At 44.6% G+C, this 16,784-nt stretch overlaps 1 protein-coding gene and 1 long non-coding RNA gene across 14 annotated transcripts in view; one reads left to right on the top strand and one right to left on the bottom strand.

Annotated features, from left to right (window-relative positions):
- Positions 1 to 7,736, bottom strand: part of PRRC2B (proline rich coiled-coil 2B) — a gene marked incomplete at its 3' end in the record, with an annotated part of 68,951 nt that extends 61,215 nt beyond the window's left edge. For 8 of the 13 annotated variants that reach the window (XM_081897124.1, XM_081897129.1, XM_081897132.1 and 5 more), the window contains exon 1: positions 7,583 to 7,736. The remainder of the gene's footprint in view (positions 1 to 7,582) is intronic. The other 5 variants (XM_081897130.1, XM_081897131.1, XM_081897133.1 and 2 more) reach the window with 1 other exon arrangement.
- A 6,156-nt stretch (positions 7,737 to 13,892) lies between these two features.
- On the top strand, positions 13,893 to 15,039 carry LOC309361665. Its single transcript, XR_014164584.1, has 2 exons — positions 13,893 to 14,266; positions 14,905 to 15,039. It is a non-coding gene; the product is annotated as an uncharacterized lncRNA (long non-coding RNA).
- The last annotated feature ends 1,745 nt before the right edge of the window (positions 15,040 to 16,784 follow it).

The following is a 16,784-nucleotide window of genomic DNA, read 5'->3' as shown; positions in this document are numbered from 1 at the left end:
AAAATAGGGGCAGGTAGAGAGAAAGGGTTAGATCCAGTGCTAGTCCTTCTCAGAACCGAGAACCTCAGAGCCTATCTTGACTATGTTAGATCAATAAATTTTAATAGGTCTACTCTGGATACAACCCAAAATTCCTATTGCCAAGGCTTTAGGTAATCCTTTATACCCAGGAGGAGGATTTCACGCCTGGTATTCCAATACAAACAACAGTTTCTTAAGTGGGCATAAGATGAGAAAAGCAATGGACTTTCCTTCACTGGAGGTTTTTAAGTAGAGGTTGGATGGCCATCTGTCATGTATGCTTTGGCTGAGATTCCTGCATTGCAGGGGGTTGGAATAGATCATCCTTGGGGTCCCTTCCAACTCTACAATTCTATGATCCTATGGAAGGTAGATATAAGGAATCAGAAGAAACATTAAAACAAAATATAAATACTAGACCTAAGATACTAATCCATGAATATAAAAACCAAAATATTTTAAAAGATAAATCCACCTCAACTAAACTAAACTAAAAGGATGAACGGGGGGAAAGGTCACGGATATAACCAATTACTTTGCAAACTAGGGGTAAAGACCTTGGTAAAGAACAGTATTTGTGCCTGGTGCTTATAAACAGACAGCGATGACGCCAGTAGGGCCTCCCTTGGGAGAGCATTCCACAAGCAGGGAGCAGTGTTAGAAACAGATATTTCAGCTAATTGCCAAATGGCACCTTAAACCTGGGTGACAGTCACAATATATCTAGGTGCCTTTTTATAGCAGGGATTATTATTATTAAGAATTATTTACTTTCTATACCTAATAATAATAATAAGCCACCCATCCATCCGACTAGGTTTCCCCAGCCATTCTGGGTGGCTTCCAGCACATATAAAAACATAATAAAACGTCAAATACTAAAACCTTCCTGATACAGGGCTGCCTTCAGATGTCTTCTAAAAGTTCTTCATCTCCTTGACATAGAGAGCATTCCACAGGGAGGGCACCACTGCCAAGGAGGCCCTCTGCCTCTTCACTTCTCGCAGTGAGGGAACTGTCAGAAGACCCCAGGAGGTAGACCTCAGTGTTTGGGCTGAACAATGGGGGTAGAGATGCTCCTTCAGGTATACTGGGCCAAGGCCACTTAGGGATTTAAAGATGAGCACCAGCACTTTGAGTTGTGTTCAGAAACGTACTAGGAGCCCATGAAAAACCTTTAGGACCAGCGTTATATGGTCCGGAGGCCACTCTTAGTCACCAGTCTATCTGCTACATTCTGGATTAGTTGTAGTTTCCAAGTCTCCTTCAAAGGTAGCCTCACGTAGATGACATTGCAGTAGTCCAAGATGGAGATAAATCAGAACACATACCACTATGGCAAAACAGTCTGTGGGCAGGTAGGTCTCAGCTGGCATACCAGACATGGGCGTAGCCGGGGGGGCAGCTGCCCCCCTAAATCAATAAAAATAAATAAAAATACATAGCAAACTGATGTTCTGCCCCCCTAACAAAGGCCTGCCCCCCACAGCAAAAATCCTGGCTACGCCCATGGTACCAGATGGAGCTGGAAGACAGCTGCTCTAGACACAGAAATGACCTGTGCCCCCATGGACACCTGTGAGTCCAAAGTGACTCCCAGGCTGTGCACCTGGTCATTCAGGGGCACAGTTACCCCATTCGGGAGCAAGGAGTCCCATACACCCGCCCACACCCTGTCTTCCAAAAACAGTACTTCTGTCTTGTCGGGATTCAACCTCAATTCATTAACCACCATTATTTCCTCCAACCACCTTCAGACACTCACACAGGACATTGACTGCCTTCACTGGTTCTGATTTAAAGGAGAGATAGCTCTGGGTATCATCCACATTTTAAAAGAAAAAATCTCAAAGCAGTTTACAACACATTAAAACATCAAGTGAAACAATCCAGAAGAAAACAAATGCAAGCTTCAAGGAAAATATTGCAGATCTTTCTCTAAGTGACATTTTGCTTTCCCCATACTTATTTACCTACCTAGCTGCCCCATAGTTGGAGGATTCTAGGAAGCTACTGATAGCCTTTTACCTCCATGAGCTTGTCTAAATAAGACAGATCTGTCTAATTAAGCTCCTTGGTATCAACAGTCTTGTCCATCTTGATTGTTAGCTTGATGTTGTCAGAAAGGGACACACGATTCCAGCAACTGGTATTTGGAAGCATCTCTGACTGTGGAAGCACAGCATCGTCACCACGGCTAGTAGCCACTGATAGACTTATCCTTGATTCATCTAAAGCCATCCAAGTTGGTGGCCACTACATTTAGGAGCAAATCATGTCAAATGCCCATCAACTCTAGTATTTTCTCTCCAACAGTGGCCAACAGCGAAGCCCACAAGCAGGCCATACGGCCAATAGCCCTCTCTTCTGCTGCTCCTCCTCAGCACTTCATAGTGTTTCTGATTCTGGAGGTGGCATATAGCCACCATGGCTAGCAAACACCGATAGCCTGATTTTCTGTGAATGTGCCTATTCTGCTTTCCAATGGCTGCTAGTCACGTTTGCTGTTACAGGGCCTTCTTGCAACACCTGCAAGAAAAGGGCATTGTTCTTATGTCCAGCTTGTAGGCTTCCCACTGGGGCTTTCATTCGGCTGCTGTGGAAAAGAGGATGCTGGACTAGATAGGCTTTTTGTCTGATTCAGCAGGGCTCTCCTTATGTTCCTGAAGCTGGTGGCCACCAAATCTTGCGGCAGAAAATTCCATAGTTTCCCCATTCTTGATCCTAGCTAGGGCCCTAGGCAAGAGGCAGGAGCAGCAGGGAAACCCTATGAAAGGGTTGTAGCTTAATGGGGGAGCATCTGCTTTGCATGCAGAAAGTCCCATGTTCAATCACCAATGGCAACTATTCCAGGAAGGGCTGGGAAAGTTCCTTTTCCTGAAATCCTGGAGAGTTCCCGCCAAGTCTGCTTAGCTACTTGGGTCAATGGTCTGACTCTGTATAAGGCAGTTTCCTAGGTACCTGGAAAGGTCAGAGGGTCACAGGTCCCCTGGCCCTGCTTATAAAATGTTTTCCTGCTGCGACAGTGCAGCAAATTCAGCAGTCAGAATTCAACAGCAGCCATCCTTATACACCTGAGAAGCCCAAACCTGAGCCTAAAGGCAACAGCCTTTATGCAGTTTGTCAACAACACCTGATATTGAAAGGTATATAGAGGAGAAAGAAGATGGTGCCTGAAGCAAGTCTCCTGTGAGCCTCAGCAGAGGGAGTAGGAGCTTTTAAAAAATAATACAAGACACACTCCCAGAAAACAAGCTTATACCTCAGCCACAGATAAGGACTCCGGGAGTCGCTGGATGGCATTCTAAACATCCTCCCATCCTTTGAGGCTCTTCGAAAGCCCCTTTGAAATCCCGCTGAAACCATCCAAAACTCCTCAAAGTTATCTAAAGCTATTTGAGGCTAATTACAACACTCAGAGTTTCCTTCACACAAAGCCCTCAAATATACGGAGGGGACAAAGTAACCCAAATCTAGTCCGGGGATGGTACTCAGAGTTATAAAGAACGAGGAATTTCTCTTACACAAGCTGCAGAAACGCCCCCAAGAAAAAGGAGGCCAAAATCTTATACTATTTCAAACCAAAAGCAGACGATATAAGAAACATGAAGAGCCTGCACTCTCACGAAAGGTCTGTCGACCGTACCTGGCATGGGAGAGGTATACTGTGCTGAGCATGGAAGTTCCATTTGGCTATCATGAATAATAGCCCTCAATAGACTCATCCTGTTCCCCCCCCCAATAAATGCTCATCTATAAATTTTAAGGGCAGTATTCAACTCAAATGTCCCATCAGTGCAAGGATTTGGCTACTAGCCATTATAGGTGTGCTCTGCCTCCACAGCTGGAGGCTGTAATACCAGGCAGGAGGGGAGAGGGGCTTGTGCTCGGGTCCTGCTTGAAGGTTTCCCACAGGCCTCTGGTTGGCCACTGTGATAACAGGATGCTGGACTAGATGGGGCACTGGCCTAACCCTGCAGGGCTCATCTTACATTCTTATGATTTCTGCTTGTGCAATGGGACTTTCCATCCTCTTTTGCTTTTGCACTCTCACCAATTCTGCTCCAGAAGGTTGGGGGAACCCCTAAGGCTGGTTTTGGGGAGTGAGGAGAATACTCTGCTGTGCAAACAAATTCCTCATGTAGCACTACACTGGATATAACCCTAGGTCTAGGGAGGAAAAAAACCAAGAAATTCCCCCCCCCCATACCATACCATTCCATCACCACCCCAGGACTTCACATTTCTGGTCTTAACTGGTCTACTTTAATATTTCCCTCTGTTTTGGAGCAACAGATCCAGTGTTAGAACCTCAGATATATAAGCTAATAAGGCTCAGCATGGCTCCCAATTTGGCCCATGAGGCTGTTTCCCAAATCACACCCACCCACCCCACCTCTCACATCATCCGTGACATAAGGTATGGGGCAGGTGAAGATGCAGCTGCCACTGTATGATCAGGAGCCTTAAAGTGCAATGACAAGGGAGGCTTGGGCTCCCTGGCAATCAGCTGATCAGTGGCAAGAGCAGGTCACCTGGGATCAGATATATTCCTGAGTATCCCATGGGGAGCTCCTCAGCACAGCTGGACCCAATAGAAAGCAGGGCTTGAAGTTAGTGCTAGCAACTGATAGGAACTGACTTAAAGCTTCCTGGGTCTGGCTGTGCTCTTATGCTTCCCATGGAAAATTCCATAACTGGTCAATCCTTGAAGGGGCTTATAAAGAGCCCTCCTTAGCGCTTAGAAGCATCAACAATCTTTTGATCGGCAGCACTTCAAAGCACTAAACGCTACTGACAAGCCCTAAAGTCACCTGAAGTAAATGTGATTGACAGGTGAGCAGCCTCACCCACCTTACCCAGGGACAAGTATGGCTTAGCACCAGTGTGAAGAACACCTGAGGCCCTCCAGCTATCATTGGACTACAGCTCTCATCCCATCATCTTTGACCACTGGCCATGTGGATTAATGGGAGTTGGAGCATAATGACACAGAGAGAGGCACAGATTTAGAGTGATGCCCAAACAAGTCCACTATCTTTAACCCCAACACACATAAGAGGAGCCATTTTCAGACAGACCATAACATGGACCAGGAATGGTCACGAGGCAGATGTGGACTGTTCAAGGACACCTTCCCAATTACCAACCAATTTCAGAACTGGGATACTGATAACCCTTCTATCGCAAAAAGCAGAGGGGGGGAGGAATGAAGTGTACCCCACATTGGATAAGCTCCTTCCACTCCATCCCAAAAATCAAGCATTTAGCACGCTTGTGGTCCAAGGTATCGTGACTACAAGAAAAAGTCCAAAAGAGAGGTTTTCATCTCTCTCTCTCCATGGGGAATATACCCCAAATACTAGGCTTAGGGTGGGGGCAGGGGGGAGAGGAACTTTCAAGCTTTAACCAGTAAAAGAACATGTATCTATATCTGCAAAAGGCAAGCAGAGTTTATTGATATTTATATACAGTTTCATAGCCCACCCGTCTCAATTTTACCTGTGGCTCTGGATCTTTAAATGCTTGACTTTGGAAAAATGTGTGAAAGCTAGGTGCTAACAGAAATCAATGACTGCTCAGCACTGTAGAAGAGATCTAATGTAACATTCCACCAAAAAAACACCCCAGCAATTCTACCTGCTAGAAGCCACCTCAGGAAAATAAGAAGCACTCTTAAACACAGGCCATCATCCTGAGAAAAAAGTAGCACCACCTTTTGTGCCTTTCATCATGCCCCCCCCAAAGCTTAAAGAGGTATTGATCAAAGACGACAATAAAAAAAAATTCGATTGTCACAATCCTCATTTTGTATTACAGCGACAGCCATTGACAGTAGAATTTTGGATGCGACACACAGTGACCATCTTGGAGGCATAGACAGATCCAACTTCCCAAATGTTCTCTTGTTTCATCATCACCATTTCACAGCTGGGAAGCTGCACAACTTTGGGAACGAAAACCATGATTTGTAGCCCCAAAAAGACACAGGAAAGAGGGGCGTGTTCTCCCTACAAACCCATTAAATGCACAGTTCTTAAAGAACAAATTTAAAATTCTAATTTCATCTATGAAAGGGCGGGGGGGGGGGGAAGAGACTGACCACATCAGAAAAACTAACAGCCATTCACACGCACCAGTCTCACAGTGGAGGATAACATCACCCAACAATATACTTCCAACATTCATTACACCACACCACACACGCACTTAATGTCACTCATTTCTCAAAGCAAGACTTTCCTTAATTTCCTCTCTTCCACTTTTAGTCTCTGGGCCAGGATCCTGCCCGCCACCCATAAGAAGCCGCAACAGGATCACAACACAACCAATGAAAAAGATCAGACCCAAACTTCTGAAATTCCGTTGAGATTCAAAATTCTTTATTTTTTTTTAAAAAATTAAAGAATCCTCATCTTTCTGCATTTGAAATAATAAGAATAAAATTCCACGTTATTACCCTATTTAAAGTGTGCCCACCCCTGCCAAAAATGCCAATTTCTGTATACAATCAGGTGTGTCGTAATGGAAGGGTGATGTCGGTTGCTATTTTAAAAGATGCCCACACACACACACACACACACACACACACGTTTTACATGTATGGCATGTCAGAGACCGATATCTAAGGTAAGAAACAGTTTTGCAGTTTCAGTCACAGGGGGCACACACAGATATACACACACACACGTAGATATACATATCCAGGCCTTCCACAACCACAACGCACGGCCAAAACAATGGAAGGCAGAGATGGATTTAAAAGCAAAACAGAAGCCTGGGCAAAATGGCAACGCCGAAAGGCAACACACTAATTAAAAGTCAAGACTCTCCCAATCCAGCGAACCCGAAATATATTCAGTCACTCTCATTTATGTTGTGGTTTTGAAGCGGCGGGGGGGGGGGCAGAGAATAGAAAGAGGTGGGTGTTAACTGGCCCACATCTTCTCCAAAACCAAGGACAAACCTCCATCCTCCAACCCTGAAATCAGCATCGCACAATTTTGCAGTAATAACGATCATTACAATTGCACGGTTTGTTATTGAAACTTCAGAGGGGGGTGGGGAACCAACGCCCTTTCATCAATTCTCCCTTGCAAAACCTTCCAATTCCCTTTCTCCACCACAAATTAATAGCAACAGCAATAGCAAGGAGCTATTTCACAACCCCTAAAATGACTTAAACCAAATGCATATTTGGGTGTTGCTCTGGATTTTTGTCTTTTCTTTTGCATGGAGGCATCAAAACTGGATGGAGGTCTGCTTTGCATTTGCAAAACAAAAACAAACAAAATGGGGTCAGCAGAGTCTGAAATAAGTCAAATATGGAAGGGGGGCTGCGACCCCTTTAAGGGCCAAAAAGGGGGGTAGGTGGGGAGCGCTAATGGGATTGTTGGGGGGAAGGTAAAAAACATTCCCCTCCACCCCTGAGGTGGGGGGAAACCTGGCCTACTTCACTCCTTCGCTTTCCTTCCTCAGTCTCCATTTTATAACTGCCCGGCCTCCCACCTCGCCCCACAGAAAAGCCCCCGCACTGCATCTTGAGCCCCCCAATACCCACCTGTTGTGGTTGTAGGGAGCCAAATGTGCCTGGGGAGCCGGCTGGCGGGGGAGCTCGGGGGCTCGGGGGTCAGGATGGCTGCGGATTGCAAGGCAGAGGCGGCGGCGACCTCCCAGGCTTCTCGCGACTGCCTCTCAGTGTCTGCTATGGTTGCCTCCGCCTCCTCCGCCTCCTGCGAAAAGGCCTGTCAATCCCCGGGCTGGAGTGAACAGCTGAACCCGCAGCGGCCAGGCCTGCGAAACGGGACAGCGGCGCCTGCCGGGCCCGCCGGGGAAAGCAGGGCGCTTTGGCTGAGGAGGGATGAAGGGAAAGGAACAGAAAGAAATAAAAAGGAAAAAATGGGTGGGAGAGCAGATCAGAGAGGGGAAAAGAGAAAGACAGAAAGAATGGACCTGATCCCAACAAAATTAAGCACTTAGAGCGGTTGGTTGTGTTATAAGAGTTTTAAAGTCATATATATGGTTATGTTATAAGAATTTTAAGGTCATATATATATACTGTATATAATGTTCATAACTGCATATATAAACCACATGTCTGAAACCCCACAGAAAAATTCCTGAAACCATTTTGTCCCTCCCAAATTGACCTCAAATATTTCTCTGCAAGGTCGAAGGAAAATGGAAAAGCCTTCACAAATCCTGTCTTAAGGGTATGTCTGTGTATGAATAGGAACTAAGTAGTTATCATAACAAAAGACTGGCAAGGCTCCCCAGGTAATGCAATCAAGTGACCATTAACAGGTAACCTGCCAGACAGGAGATAAACAACGCACTCAGATTTCTGCTGTAGACCACCTTTTCTATAATGTAGGTATGATGCATCTGCGGGGTGGTCTTGGGCTACACTCCTTCTGTGATGTATGTATGATGTTTCTGGAGGTGGTCTTGGACTGCAGGGCGGGCAATTTAAAATATCTACATAACGGTGGGCAAACCTTTGTTCTGGGTCCTCCAGCGTGTGAGAGGAGCACTCTGTTGCAACAGCTTTAATAAAGATCTGGCTTACTAGCTGCTTTGCTTCTCAATATTCTCTGGTTGGCCTCTGTTATTTTCTCCTACCAATAGGGAACCCACTTAAGGACTCTATACGGGCTCTTGGATACCTCATAAGGGAAGAAGGGCAGATTTTGTTTACAACAGTTCTTTTGTTATTTGCCCTTCGCCCTAAAGTCCCAGGGTGGGTTATGGTAATTTAAAATACAACATTAAAATCGTTTTTACTGTTTATGTTTATAATGTGTTTTAGTTTTAGTTGTATCTGTTTTAATTTATGCTGTGAGCCTCTTCTGGTCTTTGACTAGGAGAAAGCTAACGTATAAGCAAAATTCATCAATTAAAAACAATTCTAAAAAAACTTACATAAATGCAGTCACAAAAAGTAGATTGTGTCCAACTAAACTCTACTCAGAATAAACCCACTGAAATTAATGGATGAAAGTAAGTCATGTCCATTTATTATTATTATTATTATTATTATTTTGCATTGGGTCTGTTCCTGAGCAAAGCTAGCATTGGATGCAGCCCTTCATTTACATTAAAAACTAAGGCTGCTGAATCCTTAGCCTACCTACCTGGAAGCAAGACCCATTGCGTTCAACAAGACTTTCTTCCAAATACACATGATTAGTAGAGAGCTGTAAGGCAACAGAACTGTCCCAACCATAGGAACATAAGAAAGTGCTATATACTAGCTCAGACAATTAGTCCAAGTAACTCAGTATTATCTACACCTGTGGTTTTCAACCTTTTTGAGTCCACTTCTCCCTTGACCAACCACATTCTTTCTATGGCAACCCTATGGGAGGCGCTTACACTGGGGTTCCGTTACAGGACATGTGTAAGTGGGAATTCCCCCATTCTGCCCCTGGGGAGATAAACATGGGGAGATATGTATATATGCATGAGATACGGGCTGCAAGTTAATGAAAGGACGACCCACTGGAGGCCCCCTGAACGTTCCTCAAGTCACCCCAGGGTGCCACAGCACACTGATTGAAAACCACAGACAAGCAGCCACTGTCCAGGACTTTAGGCAGGGGGCATTCCCAGCCCTACCGGGAGATACCAATACTGATAATTAAACCTGCCACCTTCTGCATGTAAATCAGATGCAGTTTCACTGAGCTAATGCCCATCCTCATACCAAAGGCAGTTGTATGATACAATAGAGTTATTATCATTATTTTATATATTGCATTTAAACCCCACCTTTTTTCCAAGGAGCTCAAAGTGGTATACATGGTTCTCCCCTTTTTCGTTTAATCCCCACAACTACCCTGTGAGGTAGGTTAGCTTCAGTGACAGGGGCTGGCTCAAGGTCACCCAGTAAGCTTTATGGCCAAGTGGGGATTTGAACCCTGGTCTCCCAGATCCTAGTCTGATACTGTATCCACTACACCACATTGGTTCCCAGCTCTGCTTTTTAAAGAGCCCTGCTGAGACAGAAAGCCAGTCTAATGCAGCATTTTGGACCGAACTTGCAAACGTTTCCATCTAAAACCTGCACTTGGCCACAGGGCAAGGACCTCTCTCCAAGACTGACTGAATGACAGGATCAAATATTTGCAATATCTATCCAGTTTGCATTGAGCAAATGTCAGATTTTAGTTTCCTCATTGCAGAATGTGCTTTTAATTGAGCCACAGCCCATTTGTAATGCAGTGCCCTTTTACCTCACTTACTACTTGACAGCTCTTATTTAACATATCCCCTCTACAGCCTTGCAAGGTTGAGCAGGCCTAGGTAAAATGACTTTCTTAAGGATGCCCAGAAATCTTTGCAGCAAAGCAGGGAACTAACCCCAAGTCTACCCATAAACACTATCCACTACTACACCATGTTCTCTAATTTTTATTGTATTACAGAGAGATGGTGTACTCAAACAGTCCCTTATTCCTTCCCTTGGGACAGGAGCTGGCTTGTTCTAACACCATCTCCTACACATCCATTCGTATCAATAACACATTCTCTAGAGATCTCCTGTGTATCTCCAAGGAGACATATCAAAGACAGGGAACAGAAGCACCAAGAATTATTCTCTGCAAACATATAGGGCAGAAAGATCTCAAAATAAACAAGAAGGTAATATATTCAAATTAATGAGCATGGTGTGTTCTCCCATACCTGAAATAAACTGATAAGTCATTCACATCGGATAGATCACAAGCTACTTTCAGCCTAGCACTGATCTAGATCAGCCTACTGCAATCTGGTACACTCCAGATTTTTTGGACTACAATTCCCATCACCACCCAGAGCCTGTTGGAATGTGAATACATGCTATGGGAAAGGATATTTTAAATTAGATATTGTCCTTCCTATCTCACATTTGTGAGTTCAGCAGAGTGCCATCCTTTTGCAACTTAAAAAGGAAGCTTAGATAGGCTAGTTTTAGCCTTTTAGTTTAAGTAATCCTGGATGTTTTAAGGCAGACCAGATTTTCCTGGTATTTCCTCCTTTACTCCCCCTTAAAGTGGTTGCTGAACAACTCCAGACATGCCTGGAAGAAGCGGACCATTTGGATCCCTTCCAGTCGGGATTCAGACTTCATCATGGGACTGAAACTGCCTTGGCCGCACTGGTTGATGATCTCCAGCGGGCTAGGGACAAAGGTGAGAGCTGTTTCCTAGTTCTGCTGGATCTCTCAGCGGCTTTTGACATCATCAACCATAACATCCTTCTGGACCGAGGGGTTGGGAGCTGGGGGCACTGTTATACAGTGGTTCTGTTCCTTCTTCCTGGGCCATGTTCAGAAAGTGGTGGGGAGGGGGGTGAGTGTTCGGACCCATGGGCTCTCACTTGTGGGGTGCCTAAGGGTTCTGTCCTATCCCCCATGCTTTTCAACATCTACATGCAGCCGCTGGGAGAGATCATCAGGGGGTTTGGGCTTGGTGTTTATCAATATGCGGATGATACCCAGCTCTACCTCTCTTTTAAATCAGAACTAGTGAAGGGGGTGAATGTCTGTGTGAGTGTCTGGAGGTGGTTGGAGGATGGATGGCAGCTAACAGATTGAGGTTTAATCCTGACAAGACAGAAGTACTGTTTTGCGGGGACAGGAGGAGGGCAGGTGTGGAGGACTCCCTGGTCCTGGATGAGGTAACTGTGCTCCTGAAGGACCAGGTGCGCAGCCTGGGAGCTATTTTGGACTCACAGCTGTCCATGGAGGCGCAGGTCAATTATGTGTCCAGGGTGGCAGTCTACCAGCTCCATCTGGTAGGCAGGCTGAGACCCTACCTGCTTGCAGACTGTCTCGCCAGAGTGGTGCATGCTCTGGTTATCTCCTGCTTGAACTACTGCAATGCGCTCTATGTGGGGCTACCATTGAAGGTGACCTGGAAACTACAACTAATTCAGAATGCGGCAGCTAGACTGGTGACTGGGAGCAGCCGCCGAGACCACATAACCTACATTGAAAAATCCTACATTGGCTCCCAGTACATTTTTGAGCACAATTCAAAGTGTTGGTGCCGACCTTTAAAGCCCTAAATGGTCTCGGTCCAGTATACCTGAAGGAGCATCTCCACCCCCATCATTCTGCCCAGACACTGAGGTCCAGCGCCGAGGGCCTTCTGGCGGTTCCCTCACTGTGAGAAGCCAAGTTACAGGGAACCAGGCAGAGGGCCTTCTTGGTAGTGGCAACCGCCCTCCCACCAGAGAACAACAACTACCAGTCTTTTAGAAGACATCTGAAGGCAGCCCTGATTAGGGAAGCTTTTAACATTTGACGAACTACTGTATTTTAATATTATGTTGGAAGCCGCCCAGAGTGGCTGGGCAAACCCAGCCAGATAGGCAGGATATAAATAATAAATTTATTATTATTATTATTATTATTATTATTATTATTATTATTATTAAATTAACAACCACACAAACAGTCTTGTAAAATGTAAAAATAGCATTTACTCACCCAGAATACTTGTTGAAGAGTAACAGATACAGCAGCTTTGTTCAAGCAGGCTTAAAATGATAATTCAGTTACAAAAACATACTTAAGTCTAGCTTTAAAATGGAGTCTGAGCTTAGAGTTCAGACTGCAGATGTCCTCACATTGCTGGCATGGTGGAGAGAGGAAGAGAAAGAAAGAGCGAGTGTGTGCCCAGGCAGGTAGGATAATATACAGTGGAACCTTGGTTCTTGAGCTTAATCCGTTCCAGAGGTCCATTTGACTCCCAGAACCAAGGTGCAGCTTCCAAGTGGCTGCAGGAGCTTCCTGCACTCAAGTGGAAGCTGCGTTGGAAAAACGTTCAAAAACCGGAACACTTCTGGGTTTTTGGTGTCCAGGAGCTGATTTTTTCATCAACTAAACCTTTCAAGAACCAAGGTTTGCCTGTATAGCTATGTCGTCTGCCCCCCCCCCCGCCCCGGTCAGGGCACAGGGGAAGTTTCTCTCACAGAGTTCTCTCTAGCAAGCTTACAGGTAAATTCTGTGGCCTTTAGCTCCTTTCATGTGCTTATCTGGCAAAACATGAATTTTTTGTGGGATATTTAAAATGCAATCTAACCAACATTTAAAATATCCCACACACCCCTTCTCAGGCAAAACAACATAAATTTATATTTATATTAAACCACGCAGAGTCCCATCTTGACTTTAAGGTTCTGGAATCTTGTCTCTTGGTAGAGGCTTGGTCTGAATATCTGCAGTCATCTCTTTGGTATGGCAATTAGACAAGTCCACAAGTCCATCTTGGGTGGCCTCACATACGTAATGGAACTTCACCCCCCGATTTTACTGTATTTTTGGTTTTTTTGGAAGCCGCCCAGAGTGGCTGGGGAGGCACAGCCAGATGGGTGGGGTATAAATAAATTATTATTATTATTATTATTATTATTATTATTATTATTATTATTATCTCAGAAGGCTTCTGTGACTGTCATGTATTCAAGACTCTGTAGAAGGCAACGCTATACAGTTCTGTTTATAACTGGCCCATTAAATGGGACCATTGTTAAGCATAAATACGCATCTACCTGCAGATTTGTAATCTTTGGAATCCCTAGTTCAGTCAACATCAGTATAACCCACCAGTTCAGGATTGCTGTGAGCTGACAACTTTAAATGGCAATTTGTGGTACCTTTAAGGTAGTGAACCACCCTTTTCACACCCACCCAGTAATGAGATTCGTCTGCCATCACTTGTTTTTGAGAAACTCATGCTGGATCTTAGTACAGTGGTACCTTGGGTTACATACGCTTCAGGTTACAGACTCTGCTAACCCGGAAATAGTACCTCAGGTTAAGAACTTTGCTTCAGGATGAGAACAGAAATCGCACAGGGGCAATGGGAGGCCCCATTAGCTAAAGTGGTACCTCAGGTTAAGAACAGTTTCAGGTTAAGAACGGACCTCTGGAACGAATTAAGTACTTAACCTGAGGTACCACTATAACCACATTATTTTCTAAGTGTTCACAGACCAATTATTGAATTATCTGTTTTAGGACCTTTCCAGGTATTGATGTTAACCTGAATAAGTTGGTAGTTATTTGTGTGTTCTTTTCCCCTCTTTTTGAAGACGGGGACAACATTTGCCCACTTTCATTCCGCAGGGATGTCACCTGTTCACCAATAATTCTCAGATATTATAGACAGAGTCTCTAAGATTACATCCACAAGCTCCTTTAGAACCCTAGGGTGCAGAAGTAATTTGGAGATTTGAAGTAATTTAAAGTAGCTAGGTCCGTATAGTAAAAGCTATGGTTTTCCCAGTAGTGATGTATGGAAGTGAGAGCTGGACCATAAAAAAGGCTGATCGCCGAAGAATTGATGCTTTTGAATTATGGTGCTGGAGGAGACTCTTGAGAGTCCCATGGACTGCAAAAAGATCAAACCTATCTATTCTTAAGGAAATCAGCCCTAAGTGCTCACTGGAAGGACAGATCGTGAAGTTGAGGCTCCAATACTTTGGCCACCTCATGAGAAGAGAAGACTCCCTGGAAAAGACCCTGATGTTGGGAAAGATGGAGGGCACAAGGAGAAGGGGATGACCAGTGGCGTAGCGTGGGGGGTGCAGGGGGGGCCGGCCGCACCGGGCGCAACATCTGGGGGTTAGGGTTAGGGGGCGCAAATCCATGGGTTAGGGGGCGCAAATCCACGGGTTAGGGGGTGCAAATTACTTGCCTTGCCCTGGGTGCTGACAACCCACGCTACGCCACTGGGGACAACAGAGGACGAGGTGGTTGGATAGTGTTCTCGAAGCTAGCAGCATGAGTTTGACTAAACTGCGGGAGGCAGTGGAAGACAGAAGTGCCTGGCGTGCTCTGGTCCATGGGGTCACGAAGAGTCGGACACGACTAAACAACAACAAAGTAGCTAGGTGCTCCCTTATCACTTCTTTTTCTATCTTCGGCTGCAGCTCCCTCCTTCCTGCATGTTGGCGACTGTTTTAAAAGTTACATGCCCAAAATGTCTATGAAAACAATGAACACCATTGTCATGTGGTTTAACAGCACGAACAGCACTGGCCTCATTCTTACCACTAGCATCAACATTAGTACCCTTCACATTCAGTACATTCAAAAATCAGAATTTCTCCCTTCTGAACACAGTTTCCTACCTTTCAGAATTTGACATTTATTCTTTCTAAAATTCACTTCATGCCCACCCACTGTTAACCTAGGTGCAGATAACAGATTACATTCAAGATTAGTTATGTACAAAGCGTTTTTAACAGTTCTGCCCAAGTCCTTGCCCTTCAGTGCTTATATTCAACCCATTTGCTAAAGCAACACATTCATGTAACTTAGTTTTATGAATATTCTCTTCTTTGAACAAAATAAGGAGGACAAACACACTTTCTCTCCACATGAATCCATCCTGAATCTTCTGCCCTGGAGGTTACAACCCAGATTTGTGAGGGGCTTGGTGCGCTTCATTTTTTTATAAAAAAGAGAGTGCGGTTGGCTGGGACAACGAAGAGCAACCCTTTGTACTGCAACATTTCATTACAGCAGGACCCATTTTTCAAAATTCAGAATGTGGCATACCTGTATGTCCTGTAGTTACTGGGGAAAGGTCAGTAGCCCCCTTTTCCACCTACCTCTTCTTCTCCCCTGCAAATGGTACCACACACACACTCTGCATCCTGCAAGCCCAAGGCTGGGAACCATACATTTGCTGGCATGTAGTTAGTATTGATGTGAAGAGGAAATGGAGGTGGGGAGAAAGCCATGTACTGCAACTTTAGTTCCTGAGAGCAGGCTATAAATGTAGTGTGCTTCAGGATGGAAACAACCCAGATTGTATTAATATGAAACTAAAATAATTTACTGGCCAACCAACATAATTGACCCCCAAACCCTTAATTATCCAATTTCATTCAAATGGGACAAAATGTCCATTTATAAGACAAAAACAATTGCGCCCCTATCAAAGTTTAAGAAATAGTACAAAGGTAAATGAGCAGATACAAATATAAAGGCAAGTAATCATCATTATCATCATCATTATTTAGTTGATACCATTTATATCCAACTTTTCTACCCAGGAGCTCAAGACAACAGATACAGTTCTCTCCCCTCCCTGTTGTGTCCTCACAGCAACCCTGTGAGGTAGGTTAGGCTAAAAAGAGAATGGCCAGCGCAAGGTCACACACTCCTTGAACGCAGGTATCCTGGGCCCTAGTGGAAAACTCTAACCACTACACCCAGTACCATATGGAGAAACACTTACATTTGTCAACATCTAGGATTATACCTAGATTTCATAAAAAGAGTAAAGGGGAGCCTTAAAAAAAATCCCTATTTCTTTTTCCCTTTAACTTTATACATCCTGTGAGTTTGACCGCTTAAGAATTATTATTTTTTATGGCATACATATATATTTTTGACCACTGGATGGCAGTATGTGATAAAGAGCACACAGAAAGCCTTGAGAGTCATCCAATTATCCTGCCAGAAGCCAGATAAGTCAAAAAAAGAGGACCACTTTTGACAACTTTCCTTCTAATTTGACCACTGTATACATATCACAATTTATTCTTGCTCCAGTGCAAATGCACCACAGCTGGTGTTTGAGGTCAGTTACCCACGATGTTAGCCACAATCATAGCTGTCAACTTTTCCCTTTTCTTGCGAGGAATCCTCTTCGGAATAAGGGAATTTCCCTTTAAAAAAGGGAAACGTTGACAGCTATGGCCACATTCCGTATTTATCATGCAGCTTCTTGAGGAGCACTGCACGGTGAAACCAAGATGTG

The sequence above is a fragment of the Podarcis melisellensis genome (genome assembly GCF_964234715.1).
Source record: "Podarcis melisellensis genome assembly, chromosome: Z".
NCBI lineage: Eukaryota > Metazoa > Chordata > Lepidosauria > Squamata > Lacertidae > Podarcis > Podarcis melisellensis.
The sequence above is the reverse complement of the archived record's forward strand: the minus strand, read 5'-3'. Positions and strand labels throughout refer to the sequence as shown.